Here is a 13,122-nt window from a genome sequence, read left to right as displayed (position 1 = left end):
ATCCTTTCAATTCATTTTGGGCATTTGAGCGTCACTGGCTGGGTCAGCATTTAATAACCCTCTCTAACTGGCTTGGAGCATATGTTCACAAGCTGCTTACAACTGAGTGACTTTACTGCGCTGTTTCAGGGGCCAGTTAACCACATTGCTGTTGACCTGGAGTCACATAGAAGCTAGACTGGGCAAGAACAGCAGATTTCATTCTCTCAAAATGTTAGTGAAATAGATTCTTTTTTTAAGGAGGCAAACCGGAGGGAGAATTGCTGAGTGCATCACCAGGGGTATCGGTTGTTGTGATATGTTGGATCCTCAACACCCACTTTTCCTGCTACATTTTGGACAAGAGACCAGTATGCCATCCAATGTGGTGATGATGATCATGGATTGGTTTCTTCCAGGGTGCTGCTTCCTGCCAATGTGGGTGATGGAAGACGTTCAGGCATTGGAATAGTCTTGTTCAAAGACCTCCTGTGGACTGCACCTTCTTCCACACTCCGTGAAAAGTATTGAAGCACCTTAATTAATTACTTGGTGATATTTTTCACATTGCATTGCCTGGTAAACGTACATAGACAGCTGAGTGCATGACAGACAACACTGAAAGTATGTTTGATGTATAGGCAAGTTAAGGTGCTCCAACTTCCCAGGGTTACTTTGAAGTAATAGCTTATGTTAATTTTAGCAAAGCTGTAGAACCATAAGACTGAGGAGCAGAAGTAGGTTATTTGGCACATTGAGTCTGTTCTGCCATTCACTGAGATCATGATTGGTCTGATAATCCTCAACTCTACTTTCCTGCCTTTTCCCCATAACCCTTGATTCCTTTACTGATTAAAATACATCATTGTGTATCTGATTATGGAACTTGAGCTCCTTAACCTTTCCTCAATGCTCATTTGTCTCTACACTTGAGATCAATCTTGTTCCTTTCTAATCTGCGCCTGTTTTTCAGGGTACATTACCAAGACTGGGAATGCAATATTCCCACTGGAATATTTGGCTTTGAAAATGCTTCTTCCTGTCAAACACAAAGCAGATCATAGACTTCATGATATCTGAATGAAAAGTGAATTGTTCACTCCCTCTGCCTCACTTGACAGCTTCGTTTTTCCAAATTTTAATTCTTCTCTTGCCTTTCTACTAAACAACTTCAATGTGCAGATTATTTCCTTCTCCTAATTCTTCCTGCTTAGTATCAGACCTGGAATAATCTTACAGCACCATAGGTCCTCCAACCATTTATTCCGGTGCGAGCCTTCTGTTTCTCCAACGTTGGTCGATCCTTTGCCCACCACTCTATGTTTCTCCCAGTGGCTTACTGAGCCACTGTCATCAGCAACCTCTCCATCCTGACCCCGTGTGCCAAAGCTCCCTTAAAAATCTTTTGAGCTCCCCATGCTTTTTCTTCCCCTCCTCTCTCTGGTGAAACCTCCTTATCCTTTTGGCATCATGATTCAGTTCCATTCTGTGTCTATAAGCCTGTAAAACACGCAGAACATCAAAGACTTGCGGGTGCAATATCGTAGAAGGCAAGGACAGCTTCTTCCCCACTGCTATTAGACTTCTGAATGGACCTCTCTAATTTTAAATTTAATGCTGATCTTGCTCTTTGTGCACCTTCTCCATAGCCTTTACATTGTAGTCCTCGCCCTGTTATATTACCCTAAAGCACTTTGTGATCTGCCTGTACTGCACTCAAAACAAAACTTTTCACTGTACCTAGGTACATGTGACAATAAAAAATCAAATCAAATCAAATCAAAGGTTCCTGTGCTTGGACTGCTCAGGCTCACTGGTGCCTCAGTCTGGGCTTGTTTCAAATGATGCAAATTCCCAAACTGAAATGTTCCAATCTCTGACAAGAAACTGTGTTGGTGAGGCACTCCCTTAAAGTGAGGAACACTCTCCACATTCCAACATAAATGTTGCTCAAACCTACCCCAATCCATACAGACAGACACTTTCAACAATCCAGGTTGCTCATTGACTTCCAGCCAAAAATAAAATGGGGAATCAAAATTGCTTCTTTAGACAAAATAAACCTGTCGGATTAAAAACTGGTGTTGTGTGACTTCTGACTTAGACAAGAAAGGTGCCAGGTTTATGCTCTGATCTTGAATAAAAGTGAATTTTGTTAAATCAGTGAAAAGACAGATCCAATCAGTCCACATGCACCAACATTGGAATGTGGATTTTCTAGTTTTCAATCATGTAAACAACCAAAAACTAACTACATTGAGCTGTTTACCCAAATTAACAGCACTCCAGATTATAATTAACTAGAACATTTTGTAATTCAAAGTGCCCATGAAGTAGTTTCTTTTAAGAAAGAGGCCAGTTGTCAAAATATTCCAAATTAAAACGCACAACCGCTAATCTGTTTGTTATAAAAAAGGCAAATATTTGAAGGAAAATTACTCTTAACTTGGAGAGCAGGTTCATAGTTCTTTGAAAGTAGAGTCCCAGGTAGATAGGGCGGTGAAGAAGGCGTTTTGTATACTTACCTTTACTAGTCAGTGCATTGAGTATAGGAGTTGGGAGGTCATATTGCATTTGCACAGGATATTGGTGAGGCCACTTTTGGAATACTGTGTTCAATTCTGGTCGAAATAAAAATGGAAAGAACTGCGGATGCTGTAAATCAGGAACAAAAACAAAGTTGCTGGAAAAGCTCAGCAGGTCTGGCAGCGTCTGTGAAAGAAAAAACGGAGTTCTGAGGAAGGGCCACCGGACCCAAAACGTTAACTCTGTTTTTTCCTTCACAGATGCTGTCAGATCTACTGAGCTTTTCCAGCAACTTTGTTTTTGTTCAGTTCTGGTCTCCCTGCTATAGGAAAGATGTTGTGAAACTTGAAAGGGTTCAGAAAATATTTACAAGAATGTTGCCAGGGTTGGAGGGTTTGAGCCATAGGAAGAGGCTGAAAAGACTGGGACTATTTTCCTTGGAACGTCAGAGCCTGAGGTGTTACCTTAAAGAGGTTTATAAAATCATGAGGGGCGTGGATAGGGTGACTAGCCAAGGTGTGTTCCCCGGGGTGGAAGAGTCCAAAACTAAGTTTAAGGTGAGAGAGGAATGACTTAAAAGGGATCTAAGAAGCAACATTTTCACACAGGCGGTGGTGGCTGTATGGAATGAGCTACCAAAGGAAGTGGTGGAGGCTGGTACAATTAAAAAGGCATCTGGATGGGTATTTGAATAGGAAGGGTTTAGAGGGATATGGGCCAAATGCTGGCAAATGGGACTAGATTTATTTAGGATATCTGGTCAACATGGGCAAGTTGGACCGACGGGTCTATTTCCGTGCTGTACATCTCTATGACTCTATGACTTAAGATGACATCAAGAGCACTTTCAAAGGTTACTCTGTTAGCTCATAACATCATCTACAATTTACAGTTCAGTTACTATTGGATTATCCTCTCCCAACCTTCATAGTTCTGTAAATCTGTAATAGAATTGAAGTCTTCCACATGTACCCACTTCCTGTGCCAAGATGTGGAGGTGCCGGTATGGTACTGGGGTGGACAAGGTCAGAAGTCACACAAGACCAGGTTATAGTCCAACAGGTTTATTTGAAAACACAAACCATCATCAGGTGACGAAGGAGCAGCGCTCCGAAAACTTGTGATTTCACATAAGCTGTTGGACTATAATCTGGTCTTGTGGTGACTTCTGACTTTTATCCTATACCCAGTTTCCTTCCTTTAACACTTTTTGCCTTGCTTCATTTCTTCATTATTTACTGTCACTATTTCCATCTGTGTTTTTATGTGTGTGTGTGTGCAATGTAACTTCATCTCTTTTTTAAAAAAAGGGCAAAATTAGTCAAACATAACAAAGTGTAGAGCTGGATGAACACAGCAGGCCAGGCCGCATCAGAGGAACAGGAAAGCTGACGTTTCGGGTCAGGACCCCTCCAACCTGAAACATCAGCTTTCATGCTCCTCTGATGCGGCCTGGCCTGCTGTGTTCCTCCAGCTCTATACTTGGTTATCTCTGACTCCAGCATTTGCAGTTCTTGCTATCTCAAAATTAGTCAAAGTTGTGCATCTTATACCCATCAGGATATTCGCAAGAATACCAAACTAAAGGATAAGAACATTTTAGATATTTTCTAATCAAACCTGTTTACAGATGGTATGACACACCTCCAGAGTGGGCGGGACTAGAACCCAGGTCTCCTGGCTCAGAGGCTGAACATTTTATTCTGTGTGAGAATGCTGATTTGTTGGCAAGTTGACACCAAATGGTACAGATGTTGTTATGGTGAATCTAACAATTAACAACATAGCTTTATTTACTTTTAACGCTCTGTGTGATTGGACAATGTTTGATAAACAATTCCTCAATGTGTTAGAAATTATGCTGACAACTAGTTTAAGGTTATCAGCCAGTTTGCAGTGTGGTACAAAAACAGAAATTGCTGGAAAAGCTCAGCAGGCCTGGCAGCATCAATGGAGAAAAATCAGAGTTAACATTTCAGTTTGAGTAACCCGTCCTCAGACACAAAATGTTAACTCTGATTGCTCTCCAAAGTTGCTGCCAGACCTGTTGAGCTCTTCCAGCAATTTCTGGCTTTGTTTCTGATTTACAGCATCCACAGCTCTTTCAGCTTTTATTACAGTATGGCACATTTAACCACAGTCAAATGTACAATAATTAATACACAGGGACCTGTTCCTCACAGACAGAAACAACAAAGGGTCTAGGCCCAAAATATCAGCCTCTCTGCTCCTATGATACTGCTTGGTCTGCTGTGTTCATCCAGACCTGCACCTTGTTGTCTCTGTACACACATGGTGACTGTTTCAACTCAACAAAATAAACCTTTCTCTGGTTCCTTTGTCAGGGCAATGTCTTGACCAATTAGAGTTGATTTGCTTCATTTAATTTAAATAAAGCTTAGCATTTAACTGCAAGTCATCATCGAACCTATGGATTCTCTATGGAAATACCAGCACCAATCAGATTTTAGTAACTGACAAGCACCAGTTTCTTCATATTGTGGATAAAATGTGGTTCCTCTTTACATTGATAGCCTTGTGAATATCCTGGTAGATACAAGATGAAAAGCTTCAATAAAATGTATTTCCTGAAGAAGGGTCCAGACCTGAAACATCAGCTTTCCTGCTCCTCTGATGCTGCTTGGCCTGCTGTGTTCATCCAGCTCTACACCGTGTTATCTCAGTGAAATGTATCTTTTTTTAATCAACACTCAATTTCTATAGACCAACAGGAGGCTGGAAAAACATAGCAAGCCAGGCAGAATCTGGATGAAGGAGAGGTCAACGTTTCGGGTATTACTTGCTGAAGAAGGGTAATACCCGAAATACTCACTTCTCCTTTCATCCAGATGCTGCCTGGTTTGCTGTGTTCTTCCAGCTTCTTGTTGGTTCTATAAAACTTGATTATTGGTTAATAATATGATACATTTTATTGAAGATTTTTGTCTTGCATCAACCAGGGTATCCACAAGGCTATCAGTGTAAAGAGGAACCACATTTCATCCAGAATGAGAAGAGACTGCTGCTTGTTGGTTAGAAAATTCTGATTGGTACAGGCATTTCCACCATACAGGTGTTTATCTACCCGAAAAATTGACCTCTCCTTTCATCCAGATGCTGCCTGGCTTGCTCTGTTCTTCCAGCCTCCTGTTTGTTTGCCTAGGATTCCAGCATCTACAGTTTTTATTTGTTTCTATAGAACCAAACTACTTAGTCATTTATTATCTGTGTCCACCAAGCTTATCCTCCAAGGTACGTGGTTCTGTGACACATTTACAAGTGAGATGTCCCTGTTGCCAATTCTAGTACAGTGGTGCTGCCACATCAACAGCAGCGCAACCTACATTACAGTTCTTCTTCCCTGTCCTGTTGCTTTACAAAGTACAGTTTAAGTTTCTTTCAGCTGGTTTTCCAAAGGGAAAGGCAGTAAAACATTGGGGTGTGACACACACTTCTCTTGTATATTTCAAGATGGAGCTCCAGTCCAACCACAGTGTCCACTTCCCAGCATCACTTTGTTTTAAACTGGATTGCTCTCTGGGCCAGCAGTGGTCAGGAACACAGATTCTATAGGAGATCTCAGGCCATGAGATTCAAGCTCAACGTCGGGTTGGCCAGTCCATTTTGAAGATCCATCTGCAGTACCTAGTCATGCACCCTAGTGTGTAGGTGTGGCAAAAACAGAGAGGTACTGGGCTCACTGCAAGGGCCAACATGTCACTTCACTTCTGGACAGTGCAGCAAATTCATTCACATTCACCTCCTTCATCAACTCGCAACATCCCAGCCCTGAGCAACAATCCTTTCCTGCTCACTGCACTGTCCTCCCCATTCCTGATACTTGCTGCTCACACATTAGCAGCTTCCTTAGTGTTCAGTTGAACCAAGACCTCCAGCAGCAGTTTGTGACGATGATGGAAAGTACTGAGCACGGGAGCTGAACAGTTCACTAGGATCTCCGCCAACTGGTGCCAACTGTGAGGGAGGACAGCTGGGCAAATGATGTCTTTGATGGAAAAGGGGAGCAGATAGGCAAATGGATTCTTCAGCCCAATATAACCCATTCCATGTAAATACTGTCAATAGTTCCTCAATTATCCTTAATTTCCCTTCATATTTGTAATGATCTGTCAACTGTGGAATAAAGATTCTCTGCCTAATGATCTTTGGACCACACAAGCATTCAAATATCATGTAATCATACCTTTCTCTTCCACTCTACACTGTTGATTTAGTGGTTAGAAAACCCTTTATATTTCAACATTTTCAATCTGTGCAATGCCTTCCCGCTGTCTTCATGCACTTAGACTCTCTCTGTAGTCTCCCATCAAATATTTTCCCTTTCCAAAGCCCCTCCATAGCTATGCCACCTTTCCAGTACTGTCATATTTAAGACTACCCTCTCAGCATTATTCTATCTGGGTTGTCTCTCCTAGAGTTCTCAAATGACAGGCAGTCACTCACCTTCCTCAAAGTGTCCCCCGCTAACACCTAGAGACAGCACCTCTTCTACACAGCCCAGACGCCGGACCCTCCTTTTTAGTCATCCCAAACACCATCACCAATCTTTCTAGGAATCTCAAATCCTGGCAATAAAGGGGTGACTTGATTGAAACATATAAGATCTTGAGGGCTCTTGATAGAGTGGGTATGGAGACAATGTTTCCTCTTGTGGAACTAGGAACCACTGTTAAAATTCAGGGTTTGACAATTTAAGGTAAACATGAAGAGGATTTTTTTTTCTCACAGAGTGTCATGAATCTTTGGAATTCTCTTCTTCAAAAGGAGGTGGAAGCAGAGTTTTGAACTTTTTAAGGCCAAAGTGGATAGATTCTTGGTAAGTGTTTGGTGAAAGATTATAGAGGGGGTGACAGGAATTATTTTATTGGATGATAGAACAAGCTTGAGAGGCTGAATGGCCTACTCCTTCTTCTGATTCAGACGTTTAAATTGCAAACCATTGTCTGAGTACAATCACGCTACATTCTCCTCCAACCCTCAGCACCTCCATATGCAGGGTCTACCTTCAATTGTCAGCAACAACTTCTCTACCCTCTCCCTGTGATCCTAGGGCTCTGAAAGAGGTGGCAGGATAACTCAACTGAACAATGAAGTGAATATTCACTGACATTGGAAACAACTGATCTGAAGTTCTGGCATACATATGCATATAATCATCGATCCCGTGCATAAAAATATTGCATGCTCTCCAACAACACTGTAATTAAAAACAGAACTTAATAATATATTGTACTTTATATGGAATAAGACCATATATCTCATGACTCAGTACAGGCATGCCACATTGAACTACTATTTAACAATAAAGTCAGCATGTTGGCACACACAGATGTTAGACTGCAGGCATTAGACTGTTACAGATAAAAAAAAAACTCTCTAAAGAACAGGAAAGGCCAGGTAATGAGTGCCTGCAGTTTGAACCTGAATCAGACAAGCACTTTACAGTTTGTTAAAGTTTCTTTCTCAAACAAGGAAGAAACTCTCATTGATCTAAACTTTGTGTTCATTTAGAAACAGTGAAATATTGTTCCTGCAGCAAATGTTGTGCCTTCTTAGCAAAATAAGAAATTGCGCATTACATGGTATAGAACTCCTGTCCTGATACTTTCTGACTCACTATGAGAAAGGCCATGGAAGATTTCTTTTGAAAGCATGTACCTATTATGCTCCTGCAGTATATTGAAAAATCCACACTGGGCCCATATGGCAATGATTATCTGGCACTATAATAAATTTGTAATTGCACCTTTCCACTATCATACAATTCCACAAATACTTAAACAATCAGCTATCCAACATATGTGCAGATGAATCTTAATGCAAATTACCTTTTCCTTTGTTAAAAATCAAATGTTAAGGATACAATTATTTGAAATGTAGTGGAAATTAATGTAAAATTATATTAGCTTTCATACTACAATAATTTTAAATAATTAATTGTCACATTATTACAAGCTCCCAATTGTGATGTGTAAGTGGCTGAACCACGTGTGTTATCCTCACATTCCACCACTTCAAAAACAACTAAAAACTAAACAGATGGAGTAAACATTGCTCTCATGGTCAGTGTGAAACACTGCTTAGGTTAGGTGCAGCATTGGCTGCAGTTATCCTCATTCTCAGAAGTGTGTTACCTTTTGGGAAATCTTCAGCAGCCAATTACCAATTTGTCACTTTCTCACTGGAATTTGCCAACTTGCAGCAACTTGTTTTGAGAGGCAATGAGGCTGTAATCAAAGCAGAGTTGGGGGGCTTACAATATTCACCCCCAGAGTGCTCATCATTTTCCTTCACCATTTTTATGCTTTACAATTTATTAATTTTGAATACTTTTCCCTGCAAATAGTCACTAACTCCAATTGCTTCTCCGCTGCTTTACAAACCAACCTTTTCTTTTATGCAAAAATAGCACATTGTCCCCCATTTGAACTTTCTGTGATAATTTCATCCCAATTATTGTTCTCCTAAATTTTACAGTTGTGAATTATTTACCAGTCGTCTCTCTTCAAGATCAATTCAATTGCTCAAAGATCCCTGCTTGGTTGATCATGAATACATGAAATTGACCTGAAATTGATGAATAAGTCAATGGAGGCTGAATGCCACATCTTTAACTATTTTTGAGTTAGGATTGCACATTATATGCTCAATATGTCCTGTAGTAATTCCAACATAGCAAGTTTGAAAGTAGATTATAGTTCGAAAGTAATGTTAACTCGAGATTCAAATGTGTGAAGCCCAATATTAGAATTTCCCTTCTTAAATACTTTTTATAAAAATCTTTGGAGAATCCAGTTTGGTGGAAATAGATTCAATCTGAACCAATTTAGATAAATTGGGAAAATTGCCTAAACTTTAAACAAGCTTGGATTTACATAGCTATTTCACTGTGAATATTATCATAAAGATCCTATTCTGCATTAATTATGCCTTAATATTTGTTTAAGTAACAGCAGTGACTGTGTTTCAGTGTAGTTAATTGTATGTAAAATACTTCCAGCCCTACCTGCTAAGTGTGTAATATAAACGTAGGGTTTTTGTTTAATCCCAGCATTTGTTCCCTTATGTCACAAGATATTAAAACAGTCTGAGTCAAAAGTTGCTGATCTACAAGTTGAATATTATTGCTTATTCATTCGTCGGACTGTACTATCTCCCAAGAGTTGGCTGTTGAGTTGGTTCTGCTAGGCTCACATACCCTCTGGTTTACGAAGAGGGTGTTACTCATAAGGAGTGTAATTAAGTACCACTTTCAGTTATGTCGGCCAACGCAAACCTACAGCAACTATACAAATTGACCCTTGCTCGTTCCAGGATTGTTAAAAGCGAGCTGCCTGATGTTCTTTAAATCACCTCCATGAAGGCCCAATATTTTGATGATGTTCTCTGGCTGGTATCTCTTTCTATTTGGAGGGAAGAAAGTGAAAGCTGGTAACAAACAGGTTTCCCTACCCATTCAGACCCAGCTCTGATGAAGAGACATCTAGACTTGAAATGTTAGCTTGCTTTCTCTCCATGGATGCTGCCTGATGCACTGTGACCTCCAGCATTTTTTGTCTTCACTCAGAAACATCATCATTTCAGTGTCAGATTTCATTCGGTCCCAAGGGGTCAGGGCTATCGACCCCCATCCCCACACTCTAATGGTATTTACTAATCCCTTTTTACAATTTCTCAGATTTACTTCTGTAGTAATTTAGTGAATTATAGCCATGAGGTTGTTTTCCTTGGAGCAGAGAAGGCTGAGGGGGGAGCTTGATAGAGGCGTACAAAATTGTGAGGGACATAGTGCAGTTAGGGAGAATTTTATCCCTTTATTGAGGGGTCAATAACCAGGGGCACAGTTTTTAGGTAAGGAGCAGGAGGTTTAGAGGGAATTTGAGGAAAAGCAACTTCATCCTGAGGGTGGTGGGTATCTGGAACTCACCGTTGAAAAGGGTGGTAGAGGCAGGAACTACCAAGACATTTAAAAATATTTAGATGAGCGCTTATCAGACCATAGCATCAGTGCCAAATGCTGAAAAAAATGGGATTAGAATGGATGGATGTTTGCTGACTAGCATGGACATGATGGGCCAAAGGGCCTTTGTTTTGCTGTAAAATCTCTATGAGCCTGTGAACTTTGTGGATTACCCTCTGTCCCTGCCAAATGGCTTTTGTCATTGGATGAAAATAGATCACTGTTGCTAGGCAAAATATGCAAAGTGTCAAATGGAAATAAGACAGCAAGCACGGAAAATACAACAGTAGATAGTAATGACAGTTAGATAGAAGAGCAAAGAAATGTAGGAAGAGAATGACAGAGAGGGAGACAGAAATCAACAGAAAGGTAGAAACAGAAAGTAACAATATCACCAATTGAGTGAGCTGACATATGGAAAATTGGCGAAAATCAGTTTGACATGAATTGTAACAACTTGAAATTGAGAAACATTGATAACAAAACAGTTTCTTTGTTATGTTGATTACTCAAAAATTTCGACCTTTAACATGTAAATGTTTGTGAAATAGAGACTGCTGATCCACCCAGAATGAACATGAGAACATCTGATGAAATGGGAAGGCGTAACAATTAGCACCAGGCAACAGTTCAGGAGCTCTGCAAATGGACAGGAGAAATTCCCAAAATTAGATTTGAAATTCTTCTGTCTTCCCGAAAAGAAAATGAGCAAGATTCCTGTTTCTTGGTGTAATGAATGACAAGGAAATTGTGCAAAACATCTTTTTAAAGTGAATTATAGAATCCCTACAGCATGCAATTAAGTCATTCAGCCCATACTGATCTTCCAAAGAGCATCCCATCCAAAGCCATTCCTGCATTTCCCATGGCTAACCCACCTAGCCTGCACACTGAACACGACGGGCAACTTAGCAATGGCCAACCCACCTAACCTGCACATCTTTGGACTGTGGATGGAAACCCACACAGACACAGAGAGAATGTGCAAACTCCACACAGATAGTTGCCCGAGGGTGGAATCAAACCCAGTTCCCTGGTGCTGTGAGGCAGCAGTGCTAACCACTGAGCCACCATGCCACCCTCATCAGATATAATTTTCTGGTGAAATGGGCTTGGAGGATGCAGTTAATTCATTCAGAGCTCATTATCAGAATTCACTCTCCAGTTTTGGATTTATATTTCCGTTATTAGGAGGGGAAAGGGTGACAAAGTTCAAATGACTGTTCTTCAAACAGAAGAGGTAACCTAACAGGACCTTCCAAGCTGATTGGATGTGTTGAAAGAGTCAGTAAAGAGTCATTGAGTTCTCACAGCGTGGAAAGAGGCCCTTCAGCCCATCATATCCATACTAATAATCAAACATCTATCTATTCTAATCCCATTTTCTAGCATTTGGCCCATACGCTTATATGCTATGGCATTTCAAGAGCTCAGCTAAATAGCTCCTAAATTGTATTGAGCAGAAAAAACGTCCCTGTGCTGAGTGAGTCCCGAGTTAATGGATTCAAAATGCTTGAAAAACTATCCAGAGAGGACATAACAGTACATTTTCTACTCAGTTTTCAGGATCTGGAACGCATGGCCTGAAAAAAGTGGTTGGAAATTGATTCCAGATATACCTTTACAAAGGAATTGGTTAGACATTGGATGAGGAGGAACTGACAGCTACAAACAAAAATAGGAATTGCTGGAGAAACACAGCAGGTCTGGCAACATCTGTGGAGAGAAAACAAAGTTAACATTTCAAGCCCAGTGACCCAGGTCTTGTGGACCATCCTTCGGAACTAGAAGCAGTTAGGAAAATGTGGTATTAATGTTCAACAGCAAGAAAGATTTACACAGAAATACTCTTGGGGAGATTAGCATAACTTCTTCAAGATGAGCATATCTGGAATGTAGTAGTGAATCAAACAATGAAATAAAAGCAGAAGATCTGTAATAAACTATAGAGATTGCTGGAGAAACTCAGCAAATCTGACAGGAATTGACAGGCTTGTGGTAACAAAGTGTCATGTGAGACTAAGCACAACTGTTCTTTCAAAGAATCAGTTCCAGGCATGATACGCCAAAAGGTCTCCTCCTGTACCACCATTCTCTATAAATTTTATGTCCATGTTTAGAGTGGAAACTGCAAAGCCTACTTTCTGGAATCACACAAGAACATAAGAAATAGGAGCAAGAGAAGGCCATTTGGCCCATCGACCCTGCTCCACCATTCAATAAAATCATGGCTCATCTTTTCATGGACTCAGCTCCACTTAACCACTGGCTCACCATAACCCTTAATTCCCTTACTGTTCAAAAATATAACTATCTTTGCCTTAGAAACATTCAATGAGGAAGCCTCAACTGGGCAGGGAATTCCACAGATTCACAACCCTTTGAGTGAAGAAGTTCCTCCTCAACTCAATAACTCACACCATCCTGTGACTGGTCATTATTGCATAATTCATTATGAATGGAATGAACAAAGATTTACCTACCAAAAACTAAAAGAGGGTTTTTGAAGGAACAGTGTGATTTACAAAGGTGAAGGAGTTCATAAGGAGAATTCTGGAGAGGAGTGGATGAATGCCAGAAATCAGTGGTAGAGAGAGAAAGAGGAAATATTGTGTATCAGAGGACACACATTGGGC

Source organism: Rhincodon typus, chromosome 31, assembly GCF_021869965.1.
Source record: "Rhincodon typus isolate 14 chromosome 31, sRhiTyp1.1, whole genome shotgun sequence".
NCBI classification, from domain to species: domain Eukaryota; kingdom Metazoa; phylum Chordata; class Chondrichthyes; order Orectolobiformes; family Rhincodontidae; genus Rhincodon; species Rhincodon typus.
The sequence above is the reverse complement of the archived record's forward strand: the minus strand, read 5'-3'. Positions refer to the sequence as shown.